This window comes from Dryobates pubescens, chromosome 22 (genome assembly GCF_014839835.1).
Source record: "Dryobates pubescens isolate bDryPub1 chromosome 22, bDryPub1.pri, whole genome shotgun sequence".
Lineage (NCBI taxonomy): Eukaryota > Metazoa > Chordata > Aves > Piciformes > Picidae > Dryobates > Dryobates pubescens.
In genome coordinates, this window is record NC_071633.1 from 1679777 (window position 1) to 1695139 (window position 15363).

General features: G+C 63.2%; 1 protein-coding gene across 1 annotated transcript in view; it reads right to left on the reverse strand.

Moving 5' to 3' along the window:
* The window catches only part of SLC25A22 (solute carrier family 25 member 22), a 91220-nt gene extending 76337 nt beyond the window's left edge, over positions 1-14883 (reverse strand). Inside the window, exon 1 of the mRNA XM_054171776.1 lies at positions 14730-14883. The gene's annotated coding sequence lies outside the window, so the exon portion shown is untranslated. The remainder of the gene's footprint in view (positions 1-14729) is intronic.
* Between the last annotated feature and the right edge of the window lie 480 nt (positions 14884-15363).

The following is a 15363-nucleotide window of genomic DNA, read 5'->3' on the forward strand; positions in this document are numbered from 1 at the left end:
GTGCCCAGAGCAGAGCTGCTCCAAGCCCCTGAGCATTCTCCTGGCCTCCTCTAGAGCCTCTCCAGCAGCTCCAGGTCCTTCCTGTGCTGAGGGCTCCAGCCCTGGCCCCAGCCCTGCAGGTGAGGTCTCCCCAGGGCAGAGCAGAGGGGCAGGATCCTCTCTCCAGCCCTGGCCACACTGCTTTGGCTGCAGCCCAGGCTGCCCTTGGCCTCCTGTGCTGCCAGCTGAGGCTATTCTGCCCTTTGGGGAGCACTTTGCCCTTTGCCAGCCTGTGCCAGGACCCAGCTGCAGCATCCTGTGCCCTGGGAGGCACAGTTCCTGCCAGCCCCTGCTCCATGCCCCCCCTGGAGCCGAGTTCAGCCGCGGGCTGCAGTTGACTGCTGCACATTTCCACCTCCCAGCCTGGGTCCCCTCTCACTCAGCCTCTGCACAGAGCCTCCCCCAGCAGGGGGACACAGGCTGCTCCCCAGCCCCTCTGCAGCCCTGCCCAGCAGCCAGGAGAGGCACAGAGCCCCCGGGGCCACCCTGAGGCACCCCCAAGCAGTAACTGTTGCCATGAGCAGAGCAGGACACGGCTGTTAAACTAACAACCTGGCAGGGAGCACAGGCCAGGGCTTTGTGCCTAGCCCAGCTAACAAGCCATGTGCTAATTGCATCAATTCAAACCAGCCCCAGGGCAAGGGCAAAGCCTGGCTCCTTCCTAGCAGCTGGGAGACAGCAGGGAGGGTTTGGCCTGGGAGCAGGACAGGAGGAGGTCAGGAGAGCTGTGCCAGGAGCCTGCAGCTGTGGGAGCAGGACAGGAGAGCTGTGCCTGGAGCCTGCAGCTGTGGGAGCAGGACAGGAGAGCTGTGCCTGGAGCCTGCAGCTGTGGGAGGAGGACAGGAGAGCTGTGCCTGGAGCCTGCAGCTGTGGGAGCAGGACAGGAGAGCTGTGCCTGGAGCCTGCAGCTGTGGGAGGTCAGGAGAGCTGTGCCTGGAGCCTGCAGCTGTGGGAGCAGGACAGGAGAGCTGTGCCTGGAGCCTGCAGCTGTGGGAGGTCAGGAGAGCTGTGCCTGGAGCCTGCAGCTGTGGGAGCAGGACAGGAGAGCTGTGCCTGGAGCCTGCAGCTGTGGGAGCAGGACAGGAGAGCTGTGCCTGGAGCCTGCAGCTGTGGGAGCAGGACAGGAGAGCTGTGCCTGGAGCCTGCAGCTGTGGGAGGAGGTCAGGAGAGCTGTGCCTGGGGCCTGCAGCTGTGGGAGCAGGACAGGAGAGCTGTGCCTGGAGCCTGCAGCTGTGGGAGCAGGACAGGAGAGCTGTGCCTGGAGCCTGCAGCTGTGGGAGCAGGACAGGAGAGCTGTGCCTGGAGCCTGCAGCTGTGGGAGGTCAGGAGAGCTGTGCCTGGAGCCTGCAGCTGTGGGAGGTCAGGAGAGCTGTGCCTGGAGCCTGCAGCTGTGGGAGGAGGTCAGGAGAGCTGTGCCTGGAGCCTGCAGCTGTGGGAGCAGGACAGGAGAGCTGTGCCTGGAGCCTGCAGCTGTGGGAGGTCAGGAGAGCTGTGCCTGGAGCCTGCAGCTGTGGGAGCAGGACAGGAGAGCTGTGCCTGGAGCCTGCAGCTGTGGGAGGAGGACAGGAGAGCTGTGCCTGGAGCCTGCAGCTGTGGGAGCAGGACAGGAGAGCTGTGCCTGGAGCCTGCAGCTGTGGGAGGAGGACAGGAGAGCTGTGCCTGGAGCCTGCAGCTGTGGGAGCAGGACAGCATCACCCAGGGCACACAGGAACACATCCAGATGAGCCTTGAAAGGCTCCAGAAGAGACTCCTCAGCCTCTCTGGGCAGCCTGCTGAAGGGCTCTGCCATCCTGGAGCTGAAGGAGTTTCTTCTCCTCAGGTGGAACTTCCTCTGTTCAAGTTCATGCTCAGTGCCTCCTGGCCTGTCCCTGGGGACCACTGAGGATCTGGCCCAGCCCTCAGGTATCTGTAAGCATTAGGATGCCTCTCAGCCTCCTCTTCTCCCAGCCCAGCAGCCCCAGCTCCTCAGCCTCTTTGCATCTCCAAGGCCCTGTGCTCAGCCCAGGCTTTCTGGAGCAGGTGCTTGCTCCTGGAGCCCCAGGGGCCTGTGTCAGAGCCAATCCAAGGGGGGAGGTTTCCCCTCCCTTCCCACACTCTCTGGCAGCAAAGACTCTGGCAGGGGAATGTCTGATGCCTCCTCTCCCCCTGAGATGGAATCTAGCATCAGCCACCAGGCAAGATGCAGAGCTGCAGCAGGGGAGCACCACACAGGATCTGTCAAGGCATGGCCACAAGGCTGAGGGTCTCAATGGCTGCTTTACCTCAGGCTTCACTGCCAGGGCCTCCAGCCACACTCCTGGAGGCATGGAAGGCAATGGCAGGGAGGGGGAGGAAGAGCTGCCCATGGTCAGTGAAGATCAGGCTGGTGATCACCTGAGGAACCTGAAAGTGCTCAAGTCCCTGGGACCCCACGGGGTACACCCAGGGGTGCTGAGAGAGCTGGCAGAGGAGGCTGCCAAACCCCTCTCCAGCCTATGTCAAAGGTCCTGGCAGTCTGGGGAAGTCCTCACAGACTGGGACAGGGGAAACATCACCCCCACTGGAAACAGGGTCAGAAGGAGGGACCAGGGAGCTCCAGGCAGGCAGTCTCACCTCTGTGCCCTGAAGGATCAGGGAGCAGATCCTCCTGGAGGCACTGCTGGCTCAGAAGAAGAGTGAAGAGGTGATGGGGAACAGTCAGCAGGGCTTCACCCAGGGCAAATCCTGCCTGACCAACCTGGAGGCCTTCTCTGCACAGGTGACAGCATCAAGAGCTGAGGGGCAGCAGCTGCTGTCCTTTGCCTGGCCCTGAGCACAGCCTTCCACACTGTCCCCACCACAGGCTGGGCTCCAGGCTGGTGCCACAGGGGTGTGAGGGGTGACCACTAGCTGGATACAGAACTGGCTTGAGGGCTGCACCCAAAGAGTGGCTGTCCATGGGTCCATGGCCCAGGGGAGGCCAGGGACAAGCAGAGGCCCTCAGGGATCAGTGCTGGGCCCAGGCTTGTTCAACATCTCTGTGGGTGCCAGGGACAGTGGCACTGAGTGCAGCCTCAGCAGGGTTGCTGATGGCACCAAGCTGTGTGGTGCAGCAGGCAGCTGGAGGGAAGGGATCCATCCAGAGGGACCTGGGCAGGCTGGAGAGGTGGGCACAAGCCAGCCTCAGGAGGGGCAACAAGACCAAGGGCAGGGTCCTGCAGCTGGGTGGAGGCAACCCCAGGCACAAATGCAGGCTGGGCAGGGACTGGCTGGAAAGCAGCCCTGAGGAGAGAGCCTTGGGGGTGCTGGGGGAGGAGAAGCTCAGCAGGAGCTCTCAGTGTGCACTTGCAGCCCAGAGAGCCAAGCAGAGCCTGGGCTGCAGCAAGAGAAGTGTGGCCAGCAGGGCAAGGGAGGGGATTCTGCCCCTCTGCTCAGCTCTGGGGAGACCCCACCTGCAGTACTGCCTCCAGCTCTGGAGCCCCTATTGCAAGAGGGATCTGGAGGGGCTGGAAGGTGTCCAGAGCAGGGCCAGGAGGAGGAGCAGAGGGCTGGAGCACCTCTGCTGTGAGGACAGACTGAAGGAGTTGGGGCTGTTCAGTCTGGAGAAGAGAAGGCTCCCAGGTGACCTCATTGTGGCCTTCCAGGATCTGCAGGGGGCTCCAAGCAGGCTGGGGAGGGACTGCTCAGGATCTCAGGCAGGGATAGGACTAGGGGGGATGGAATGAAGCTGGAGGTAGGGAGATTGAGGCTGGAGGGGAGGAGGAAGTTCTTCCCCATGAGAGTGGTGAAGCCCTGGGATGGGTTGTCCAGGGAGGTGGTTGGGGCCCTGTCCCTGGAGGTGTTTAAGCCCAGGCTGGATGAGGCTCTGGCCAGGCTGATCTAGTGTGGGGTGTCCCTGCCCATGGCAGGGGGGTTGGAACTGGCTGAGCCTTGTGGTCCCTTCCACCCCTGACTGGTTCTATGATCCCTGGGCCTCTGGGTGCTGCCTTCTCCTTTACCACGACCTTGGACAGCAGCAAAATGTCTGCCCCTGCCCCCAACAACCACCTAAGGACAGCAGCTGGGCAGGGGTTGGTCACTGCTGGGCAATGGCAAAGGCAGAAGGGATGATCAGACAGTCAAGACCTGGGTGCTTCATGGTCCTCCTTCATTCCTGTTGGCTTTCTCCTCCTCCATGCCCAGGGTAAGCTGAGCTCCTCCCTGGGAGGCAACAGCAGCCCAGGTGGCTCCCAGCCTTTGGCAGCAGCTGCTGTGCTGAAGGCTGACTGCCAAGGGAAGTGTCACAGACTCCCAGCACACTGGGGGCTGGAAGGGACCCCTGGGGCTCACCCAGCCCAGCCCCCTGCCCCAGCAGGGCACCCCCAGCAGCTTGCCCAGCAGCACAGTGCCCAGGGGGGGTTGGAAGCTCTCCACCCCAGCAGACTCCACAACCTCTCTGGGCAGCCTGCTCCAGGCCTCCAGCAGCCTCACACCAAACAACTTTCTCCTCCTGCTCAGCTCCAACCTCCTGGCTGCCACTCTGTGCCCCTTGCTGTCCCTTGTGCTGTCCCTGGGCACCCCTGAGCAGAGCCTGGCCCCAGCCTCTTGCCCCCCACAGCTCCTTTAGCTCTTGCTGAGCATTGCTCAGCTGCCCTCTGGGGCTGCTCTTCTGCAGGCTCTCAGCCCCAGGGCTCTCAGCCTTTGCTGCTCCCAGAGCTGCTCCAGGCCCCTCAGCAGCTTTGCAGCTGCTCTTGTACAGGACACAAAGCACCTCGTGCTGCCCTGCTCACTTCAGTAGCAGCTAACTTGTGCAGGACCCAAGCAGCTGCTGTCTTTCTGATGCCCTTGGTGGCAGAAACTCAGCAGTGAAGCACATTGGAGTCTTGTGCCCAGCCCTGGGCTCCCCCCACCAAAAGAAGAGGCAACTGCTGGAAGCACAGAATCAACCAGGTTGGAAAAGACCTCAGAGATCATCCAGTCCAAGCTGTCACCCAGCACCTCCTGACAGCTCAACCATGGCTCCAAGTGCCACATCCAATCCCCTCTTGAACACCTCCAGGGATGGGGACTCCACCACCTCCCTGGGCAGCACATTCCAATGGTTAACAACTCTCTCAGTGAAGAACTTTCTCCTCACCTCCAGCCTAAACCTCCCCTGGCACAGCTTGAGACTGTGTCCTCTTGTTCTGGTGCTGCTTGCCTGGCAGAAGAGCCCAACCCCCCGCTGGCTCCAACCTCCCTTCAGGGAGTTGGAGATAGCAAAAGGTCTCCCCTGAGCCTCCTCTTCTGCAGGCTAAGCAACCCCAGCTCCCTCAGCCTCTCCTCACAGGGCTGTGCCCCAGACCCCTCCCCAGCTTTGTTGCCCTTCTCTGGACACCTTCCAGCATCTCAACCTCTTTCCTAACCTGAGGAGCCCAGAACTGGACACAGTATAGAGTTCAGGGGAGGCTGTGAGGATGCTGAAGGGCCTGGAACAGCTGTGGGAGGAGGGAAGGCTGAGAGCCCTGGGGCTGAGAGCCTGGAGAAGGCTGAGAAGGAGATGTGATCAATGGCCATAAATATCTGAGGGGTGGGGGGCAGGAAGGGGCCAGGCTCTGCTCAGTGCTGTCCTGGGACAGGACAAGAGGCAGCAGACCCAAACTGGAACCCAGGAGGCTCCACCTCAACCTGAGGAGGAGCTTCTTAGGTGTGAGGCTGCTGGAGGCCTGGAGCAGGCTGCCCAGAGGGGCTGTGGAGTCTCCTGGTGTGGAGAGCTTCCAACCCCCCCTGGCTGTCTTCTGGGTGCCCTGCCCTGGGTGCCCTGCCCTGGCAGGGGCTTGGCCTGGATGATCTCTGGAGGTCCCTTCCGAGCCCTGCCAAGCTGTGGTGCTGTGGTTCTGCTGCTGCCAAGCCTTTGGGGAGCTGGGAGATGCCCTTCTGTTGTTCTGTCTGCTCCCCAGGCCTGGTCTCCTGGACACAAGGCACCAGGGACACAGGCTTGGCTGCAGAGAGCAGCTGAGCTGCAGCCTCTGCTCCGCTGCTTGCGTGGTGGCTGCTGCTCAACACCTCTCTGCCCCCTGCCTCAGGTGCAGCCCAGCTCCCTCCCCCAGGAGGTGACACTGGAGGGGTCATGGCTTTGTGGGCCTGCTCATGAGCCTGTGTTATTCCAGTGCTGTCAGCTGGCTCTCCTGGGGTGCTGTGGCTGTGCTGCAGGAGCAGGGTGTGAGGGATTTGCTGTTCCAGCTGGCACCCTCCAGTTACAGTCTCACAGTCTCACAGTATCACTAAGGTTGGAAGAGACCCCAAGGATCATCAAGTCCAACCTGTCCCAACAGACCTCATGACCAGACCATGGCACCAAGTGCCACATCCAATCCCCTCTGGAACACCTCCAGGGATGGGGACTCCACCACCTCCCTGGGCAGCACATCCCAATGCCGAACGACTCGCTCAGTGAAGAACTTTCTCCTCACCTCGAGTCTAAACCTCCCCTGGCACAGCTTGAGACTGTGTCCTCTTGTTCTGCTGCTGGCTGCCTGGGAGAAGAGCCCAACCCCCACCTGGCTCCAACCTCCCTTCAGGGAGCTGTAGAGGGCAATGAGGTCTCCCCTGAGCCTCCTCTTCTGCAGGCTAAGCAACCCCAGCTCCCTCAGCCTCTCCTCACAGGGCTGTGCTCCAGACCCCTCCCCAGCCTTGTTGCCCTTCTCTGGACACCTTCAAGTCTCTCAATGTCCTTCTGAAACTGAGGGGCCCAGAACTGGACACAGGACTCAAGGTGTGGCCTGAGCAGTGCTGAGCACAGGGCACAATGACCTCCCTGCTCCTGCTGGCCACACTGTTCCTGCTGCAGGCCAGGATGCCCTTGGCCCTCTTGGCCCCCTGGGCACATTGCTGGCTCCTGTTCAGGCAGCTGTCAATCAGCACCCCCAGGTCCCTCTCTGTTTGGCAGCTCTCAGCCACTCTGCCCCCAGCCTGTAGCTCTGCCTGGGGTTGCTGTGGCCAAAGTGCAGCCCCTGGCACTTGGACTTGTTAAATGCCATGCCCTTAGACTCTTCTTCTTAGGAAGGGCTCAGAGTGCCACCTACTCTCCCCAGGGCTCTGGATTCCCAGGTCTTTCAAATCAGGGCCCAGACAGAGAGCCAGCTGGGAAGGGACCCCAAGGACCATCTGCTCCAATCTGTCTGGGTGATGGTGGAGCTGCAAGGAGCTGGCCCAGCACCCTGCCAGGCTGAGCCCAGTGCAGGGCATCCACTGCTGCCCTTGGGAGAGGATTCCAACACCTGCCTGTTCTCCTTAGCTTCCAGGCCTCCCTGGGGGGACTCCTGTCCTTTTTTGTTGCTGTTTATTGGGTTTTCCACCAGTGCCCACAGCAGTCAGGCTGCTGCCTGAGAGGGGCAGCTCTGCTTCTCACTCTTCTTGTGCTGCCACAAGGACTTGTGTGTGCCCCCAGCTGTGCACTGACCTGGGAAGAGATCCACAGAACCACAGAATGGTTTGGGTTGGAAGGGACCTGAAAGATCATCCAGCTCCTGTGGGCCCCTGCCATGGGCAGGGACACCTCCCCCTAGCCCCCATTGCTCCCTTTTGGAGTGAGGGGCCCACAACTGACCCCAGTGCTGAAGGTGAGGCCTCAGCAGTGCCCAGCACAGGGGACAGTCACTCCTGTGGAGAAGGTGAAGACAAGGAGAGGAGCAGGAGCCTGCAGTCACATCCTGCTGTCCCACAGCAGACAGACAATGCAACTGGAGGCCACTGCAATCCAGGAGGCCACTGATGAGAAGCACAGCATGGAAGACCAGCAGTGTGGATGCTATGGCCAAGGGGCAAAGGCAGCCACAGCCTCCTGGCTCACACAGGCAGCATCCCCAGGTCACTTGCCATGAAACCTGTGGCCAGGGCACTTGGGAACAGGGTTTAATGGCCATGGTGGCAAGGGGTTGAAGGTTGGACTTGATGGTCTCAAAGGTCTTTTCCAAGCCAAACAATGCTGTGATTCTGTAAGCCCAGCTCTCCTGACTCACTGGTGGGGCAGGTGTGTGGCTCCCTCTGAGGAGGTCTGAACGTGCAGACAGGGCCAGCAGGCAGCTCCTGGCCCAGGACTGGGGTGACTGGGTGTGAAACAACCACCTGCTGGGGCTGCAGCAGCAGCAGGCAGGGTGTGCTGTGGCTGGACAGGTCCTTCCCCAGCCTGCCCTGCTGCTGCTGAAGGAACAGCACTGCAGAATGGAAGAGAGGAGCAGAAGCAGCTGGGAGGCTCAGCCTGTCCAGCTGGAAGCCTAAACAAGACATTACCAAACTTGTGACAGGCTGAAGGAGCTGCCTGGCCAGGCTCTTCCTGCAGCCCCAGGGCTCCCACACAGCTGGACCTAAGGAGGCTTGCTCTGCTGCCTCTGACAGAGCTGCATCAGCTTACTGCAGCTCAGGAACAGGGGGAACAGGCCCAGGACAGCAGCAGCTGGGTGTGGAGCTCGTCCTGGGGGAAAACCAAACCAACCAAGCAACAGAGAGAAAAAGAAACAACTGGAAAAGGCCAGGCAAAAGGCAGGCCAAGGAGAAATGTCTGCTCTGAAGTGGCCCAGGAAAGGGGAAACAGCAGGTTAACAGCAGCTGAGCAGGAGCCAGCAGTGTACTCAGGTGGCAAAGGCAGCCCCCAGCAGCCTGGCCTGGAGCAGCAGTGCTGTGGGCAGCAGGAGCAGGGCAGGGATGGTGCCCCTGGGCTGGGCACTGGGGAGGCCACAGATCAAATCCTGGGTTCAGCTTTGGGCTCCTCACTCCCAGAAGGACACTGAGGGCTGGAGCAGGGCCAGAGAAGGGCAATGGAGCTGGGGAAGGGTCTGGAGAGCAGGGCTGGGGAGCAGCAGCTGAGGGAGCTGGGGGGGTTCAGCCTGGAGCAGAGGAGGCTGAGGGAGACCTCATTGCTCTCTGCAGCTCCCTGAGAGGAGGCTGCAGGGAGCTGGGGTTTGGGCTCTGCTCCCCAGGCTCAGGGGACAGAAGGAGAGGAACTGGCCTGGAATTGTGCCAGGGGAAGCTTGGGTTGGAGAGGAGGTAAAATTGCTTTGGTGGCAGAGTGGTCAGGGCCTGGCAGAGGCTGCCCAGGGAGGTGGTGGAGTCCCCATGGCTGGAGGGGTTCCTGTGGCCATGGCCCCTGGGGCTGTGGTTTGATGGCCACGGTGGGGCTGGGTTGAAAGTTGGAGTCAGGGATCTTAGAGGTCTCTTCCAACCCAAACAATTCTGTGGCTCTGTGCAGCAGCAGCAGAGCCTTTCACAGGCTGCTGCTATCCTACAGCACCACATCTGCACTCAGGCTCACAAGGAACCTCCCTTGTCCCAGGCACTGCAGACCTGGGCTGGCCACACATCACATCCCCAGTGCAGGACCTCCTAACAACCCAACACAAATATTTGGCATTTCCCCACCCCTTCTCCTCCCCCCTGGGCCCTTGTTCAAAGCTCTTTTGTGTCCCTCTGGCAGCAGAGTGTGATTTCAGGCAGATGGAAGCAGGCTGTTGAGAGATCCGCCCCGGGCACAGCACCTTGCTGGCACTGGGAAGCTGGCAGCACAGAACATCTGCAGCTCCCTGCCCCTGAGTGAGCTCAGGGATCAAGTGACAGCAGAAAGGTGGAACCAGGCAGATCACAAAATGACTCAGGTTGGAAGACACCACAGAGATCATCCACTCCAACCTCTCTGCCACTTCCCACCAGCACAGGCTGCTCAAGGCCTCATCCAGCCTGGCCTTCAGCACCCCCAGGCAGGAGGCAGCCACAGCCTCCCTGGGCAGCCTGTGCCAGAGGCTCCCCAGCCTCACACTGAACAACTTCTTCCTCAGCTCCACTCTGCCCCTGCTCTGCCTCAGCTCCAAACCATTCCCCCTGGGCCTGGCTCCAGACCCCCTCAGCCAAAGTCTCTCTGCAGCCTTCCTGCAGGATCCCTTCAGCTCCTGGCAGCAGCTCTGAGGTGCCCCTGGAGCCTTCTGCTCTGCAGGCTGCACAGCCCCAGCTCCCTCAGCCTGTGCTCCCAGCAGAGCTGCTCCAGCCCTGGCAGCATCCTTGTGGCCTCCTCTGGGCTCCCTGCAGCAGCTCTGAGTCCTTCTGCTGCTGGGGACAGCAGAGCTGGAGGCAGGATTGGAGGTGAGGGCTGAGCAGAGCAGAGCCCAGGGGCAGAATCCCCTCTGCTGCCCTGCTGCCCACCCTGCTGTGGCTGCAGCCCAGCACACAGCTGCCTGAGGGCTGCAGGAGGGCCCTGGGGAGCTGCCCATGGTGATGAGATGGCACCATGGCACACCAGCCCCTCCACAGCTACCTTCAACACCACGAAACTTCTCACCCCTCAACATCTCACAGGGCCATGCCACCCTCCCACAGCTGCTGGAACACTCCAAGAGCATTTTACCTCCACAGTGGAGTGCAAGAGGATCCAGAGGTTTGTGAAGAGCTCTAAAACAAGCAACCCCCAGCCCAAGAGCCCTTGGGAGGAGCAGAGATGGAGGGCAGGCAGCCCTCCAGCACACCCAGGGGCTCCTTGCAGAGGGAGAAGGAGCAACTTGTCAGTCACCACTCTCAGAGCAGATGACTCAGGCACTGCAGAGTGCACTTCCCAGCCCTGCATGGGCAGCACATGCTGCAGCCAGCACGGGCCCTAGATGGCCCTCCTGGCTCTGAGGGGATCTGCACAACTGGGGCCACCAGGCAGAGATGCTGGACCCAGGGGTGTTGCAGTTGGGGATCTGAGCAATGCTCAGCAAGAGCTAAAGGGTGGGGGGCAAGAGGATGGGGGCAGACTCTTGTCAGTGGTGCCCAGGGACAGGACAAGGAGCAGTGAGCACCAAGTGGAAGCCAGGAGGTTCCCTCTGAAGAGGAGGAGAAACTCCTTCAGCGTGAGGCTGCTGGAGGCCTGGAGCAGGCTGCCCAGAGAGGCTGTGGAGTTTCCTTCCCTGGAGAGCATCCAGCCCCCTCCTGGCCACTGTGACCCTGGGCATTGTGCTGGGGGTGCCCTGCTAAAGAGGATGCCCAGAGGTCTCTTCCAGCTGTCACCACGCTGGACTCTGCGGCGTGAGCTCAACACAGCGCTGTGCTTCCCCCTCCTACCCGCTGCTGCCCTACCCCAGAACACGACTCCCTCCTGCTGTTTCCCAACTCCCAGCACCACAACAGTTACACAAGAGCAGGCACACAGCTGCCAGCCCCACGGAGAGCCCTGCCCCGCTCCAGCCCCTCCAAGCCCCGCGGCTCCCAGGCGCGGGGCACGCCAAACCCCGGCCGCCACGCCTCAGCCCCTGCGCTCCTCCGCAACACCTTGGCCTCCCCCAGGGAGCTGCAACACCAGCGAGCCAGGGAACTGACTGCCCGAGGAGGTGGCTGAACCATCCTCCCTGCAGGGCTCCCCCAGCCGCGGAGGGGTGGTGCTGAGGGCCGTGGCTCAGCGCCGACCCGGCGGGGCTGGGGTAAGGGCCGCCCTGCACGACCTGCGAGGTCTCTTCCAACCAAACCCTCTGCGTGATGCCGCTGAGGGCTGCTTCCATGTCCCTGGGCCAACAAGGCATATATTCCTCCCTGACCTGCCCACTCATTTAAGTGTTGGCACAGGAAAAGGGGAGCAAAGGAGCCCTGACAGGCTGCCAGCCCTTCCTGCCTCCTAGTAACTCGATACAGCACACCACCTCTGCTTCAGACAGCAGCAGGAGGATCTCTGGGGGCCCTGGCATCTTAGTAAGACATTAACAAGATTGCTGGGCATCCAACGAGGCTGCAGACTCTGCTCAGAGCAGTGCTGGGCTCCAGCTTACGGCACAGACCTGCTCCCTGTTCCAAGTGGGCCAGCAGTCACCACCAGCAGAACACTCCTTACTACGACAGGCACTGGGTGAGCACGTGAGCCAAGGGCACAGCACCAGGGCAGAAGCTGTCCCTGTCTGAATGACAGGCAGCAGGAGCAGTAAACAAGGGCAAAATCCCACAGATAAAGAATCACAGAGTGCTCTGGGCTGGAAGGGACCTCCAAAGCTCATCCAGTCCAACCCACTCTGCACTCAGCAGGGACATCCACCACTAAATCAGGTTACCCAGAGCCCTGTCCAACCCACTCTGCACTCAGCAGGGACATCCACCACTAAATCAGGTTACCCAGAGCCCTGTCCAACCCACTCTGCACTCAGCAGGGACACCCACCACTAAATCAGGTTACCCAGAGCCCTGTCCAACCCACTCTGCACTCAGCAGGGACACCCACCACTAAATCAGGTTACCCAGAGCCCTGTCCAACCCACTCTGCACTCAGCAGGGACATCCACCACTAAATCAGGTTACCCAGAGCCCTGTCCAACCCACTCTGAACTCAGCAGGGACACCCACCACTAAATCAGGTTACCCAGAGCCCTGTCCAACCCACTCTGCACTCAGCAGGGACATCCACCACTAAATCAGGTTACCCAGAGCCCTGTCCGGCCTCCCCTGGAATAGCTCCAGGGATGGGACCCCAACCACCTCCCTGGCCAGCCTGCTGCAGCATTCCACCCCCCTGAACTCTGTAAAAACCTCTTCCTTCTGAAGAGGAGGCAAAACTTTGTTGGTGTGAGGGTGCTGGAGGCCTGCAGCAGGCTGCCCAGGGAGGCTGTGGAGTCTCCTGGGGTGGAGAGCTTTCAACCCTCCCTGGGCATTGTGCTGCTGGGCAAGCTGCTGGGGGTGCCCTGCTGGGGCAGGGGTTGGACTGGGTGAGCTGCAGAGCTCCCTTCCAACCCCCCCTGGGCATTGTGCTGCTGGGCAGGCTGCTGGGGGTGCCCTGCTGGGGCAGGGGTTGGACTGGGTGAGCTGCAGAGGTCCCTTCCAACCCCCCCTGGGCATTGTGCTGCTGGGCAAGCTGCTGGGGGTGCCCTGCTGGGGCAGGGGTTGGACTGGGTGAGCTCCAGAGCTCCCTTCCAACCCTCCCTGGGCATTGTGCTGCTGGGCAGGCTGCTGGGGGTGCCCTGCTGGGGCAGGGGGGTTGGACTGGGTGAGCTGCAGAGGTCCCTTCCAAACCCCAGCAGGCTGGGAGTCTGTGAGACAGGGGTGTTTATTGTCTGGTGCTGAGGCTGGAGTGACTCCTCCTACCAGCCCTCACCTATAGCTTTATTTATAGCAGCCTGGAAAGCAGAACACAGAGCAGCCACCACCCAGGCCCCGGCCATCCTCCCTTATCAGCCGAGCGCCGCTCCAGCTCCGTTGCCTTTCACTTGCCACTGCCAAGAAGCCAGCTCCTGGGAGGCAAAGCCACAGTGACTTGCAGTGATCGCAGTCCCTGCAGGCACAGCCCCAGAGGAGGCAGCCACCCCAGGCCAGGCCGGCTCCTAAGGGCAGGGAGGCTCTGGGGGGCGAGGGCGCCACGGTGAAACACCCTCTGGGGGGGCTGCAAGCATCTCACCTGCAGAAGATACTTAGGGCCAAAGGAACACAGCTGGGATCCTGTGCTGACAGTGTGCCACCCTGACAGCCTGGCAAGGTGTAGAGAGGGAAAGCCAAGCAGGGGAGAGGCCTGGGGCACTGGAAAAGCCACTTTCCACAACCCTGCCCTCGCCCAGCGGGAGCCTGGCAGCTCCAGAGGATGCAGCCAGAGAGGAGGGGGCAGGTGGGTCCAACTCCCAGGGTGACCTTGAGGAAATCCCACAGCCTGTCCACGTTTCCACCTTCTCCATCCACGGGAGGAAGAGCACAATAACCTTGACGTACCTCAACGCGGCGCAGATCTGGCTTAGCAGAGCCTGGCAGGCGCTCAGGGGGAGCTTAAGAGGCAGGACCTTCGCCCAGGGTGGCCAGAGGCTACGAGCCTCACAAGCCACCCCGGAGAGGAGCAGCCCCAGAGAAACGTGCCCGTCGCTTTCGATACGGGAAGCAGCGGCTCCGGGTCAGCAAAGGGCAGGGCTGAAGGCACACACGTGTCAGCCGCGATTTCCCCTGCCACCACGGGGACAGGAAGCCCCCAGCGCCGGCAGCCCCGGGACACCTCCCCCCGGCTCGGCTCCAACCCTTCCAGCCCCCGCCCCAAAGCCGGACGGGGGGATCCCCGGCCCCGGGATGAGAGCGGTGACCGAGGCGCCCGGCGCTGCTCAGGGTGAGAGGAGCTGCCGGTGGGCGGCGAGGGGAGCGGCCGGGGGCGCGGCGGGAGGGAGGGCACACGGGGGTGGCCCGCGGGGTGAGGGGGTTCGAGGGGTGCGGGGCAGCTCCGGGGTGAGTGGAGTACAAGGGGTGCAGAGCAGCTCCGGGGTGAGTGGGGTACAAGGGGTGCAGAACAGCTCCGGGGTGAGTGGGGTACAAGGCAGCTGTGGGGTGAGTGGGGTTCGAGGGGTGCAGGGCAGCTCCGGGGTGAGGGGGCACAAGGGGTACAGGGGGTGCAGGGCAGCTCCGGGGTGAGGGGGCACAAGGGGTACAGGGGGTGCAGGGCAGCTCCGGGGTGAGGGGGCACAAGGGGTACAGGGGGTGCAGGGCAGCTCCGGGGTGAGTGGGTTCAAGGGGTGCAGGGCAGCCCCTGGGGTCAGGGGGTGCAGGGCAGCTCGGGGGTGAGGGGGTGCAGGGGGTGCGGGGCAGCCCCCGAGGCGAGACGCCGGCTCCCGGCGGGAGCAGGGCGCAGGGCGCGGGGCAGGGCCCGCACACCCCCGGGGCGAGGGGCCGGTGCCGCAGGGGCCGGGCCGGGGCAGGGGCGCCGGGGGCCGGCAGAGCGGCGGCGGCGGGGCGGGGCCGGCGCAGCGTCCCGCGGGCCCGGGCGCGCCGCCCCGCGGGCCCGGGCGCGCCGCGGCCGCACTTACCGGAGCGGGGCGGGGGCGGCGGCGGGTCCCGCCGGGGCCGGGGCGGCGTGTGGCGCGGAGCTCCGGCTGCCTGCCGTCTCTGCCCGGCGCGGCGCGGCTCAGCTCTGCCCCCTCTGGCCGCGCCCGCCGCGGCACAAGCGCCGCCGCCGGCCGGCCCTCCCCGCCGGGGCGGCTGCGGCGTCACCACGGCAACGCCGCGCCGGGGCGCAGCGGCCCGGGCCTGCGCCGGCCACCGCCGCCGGCTCCCGCAGCCTCCCGGCTCCCGCAGCCTCCCCGCCCCGCCGGCGGCCACCCCCGCCCCGCCGGCGGCGAGCTGCGCTCCCCCCGGCCCGGCCGACAGCCATCTTGCGGCCGCCCGGGGAGCGGGCAGCAGGGTGGCACCGCGGGAGGAGAGGAGGCGAGGGGGAGAGGAACGGAGCTGCCTTTGCCTCGCGATAGAGGCCCGGCCGGCACGGGGGGGCTGCATCGCGGGGCTGCATCGCAGCAGCACCTTCAGGCAGCGCCTTCAGCTGCAGCACCCTCAGCAGCAGCACCTTCGGCTGCAGCACCTTCAGCAGCAGCACCTTCGGCTGCGGCACCCTCAGCAGCAGCACCTTCGGCTGCAGCACCCTCAGCAGCAGCACCCTCAGCAGCA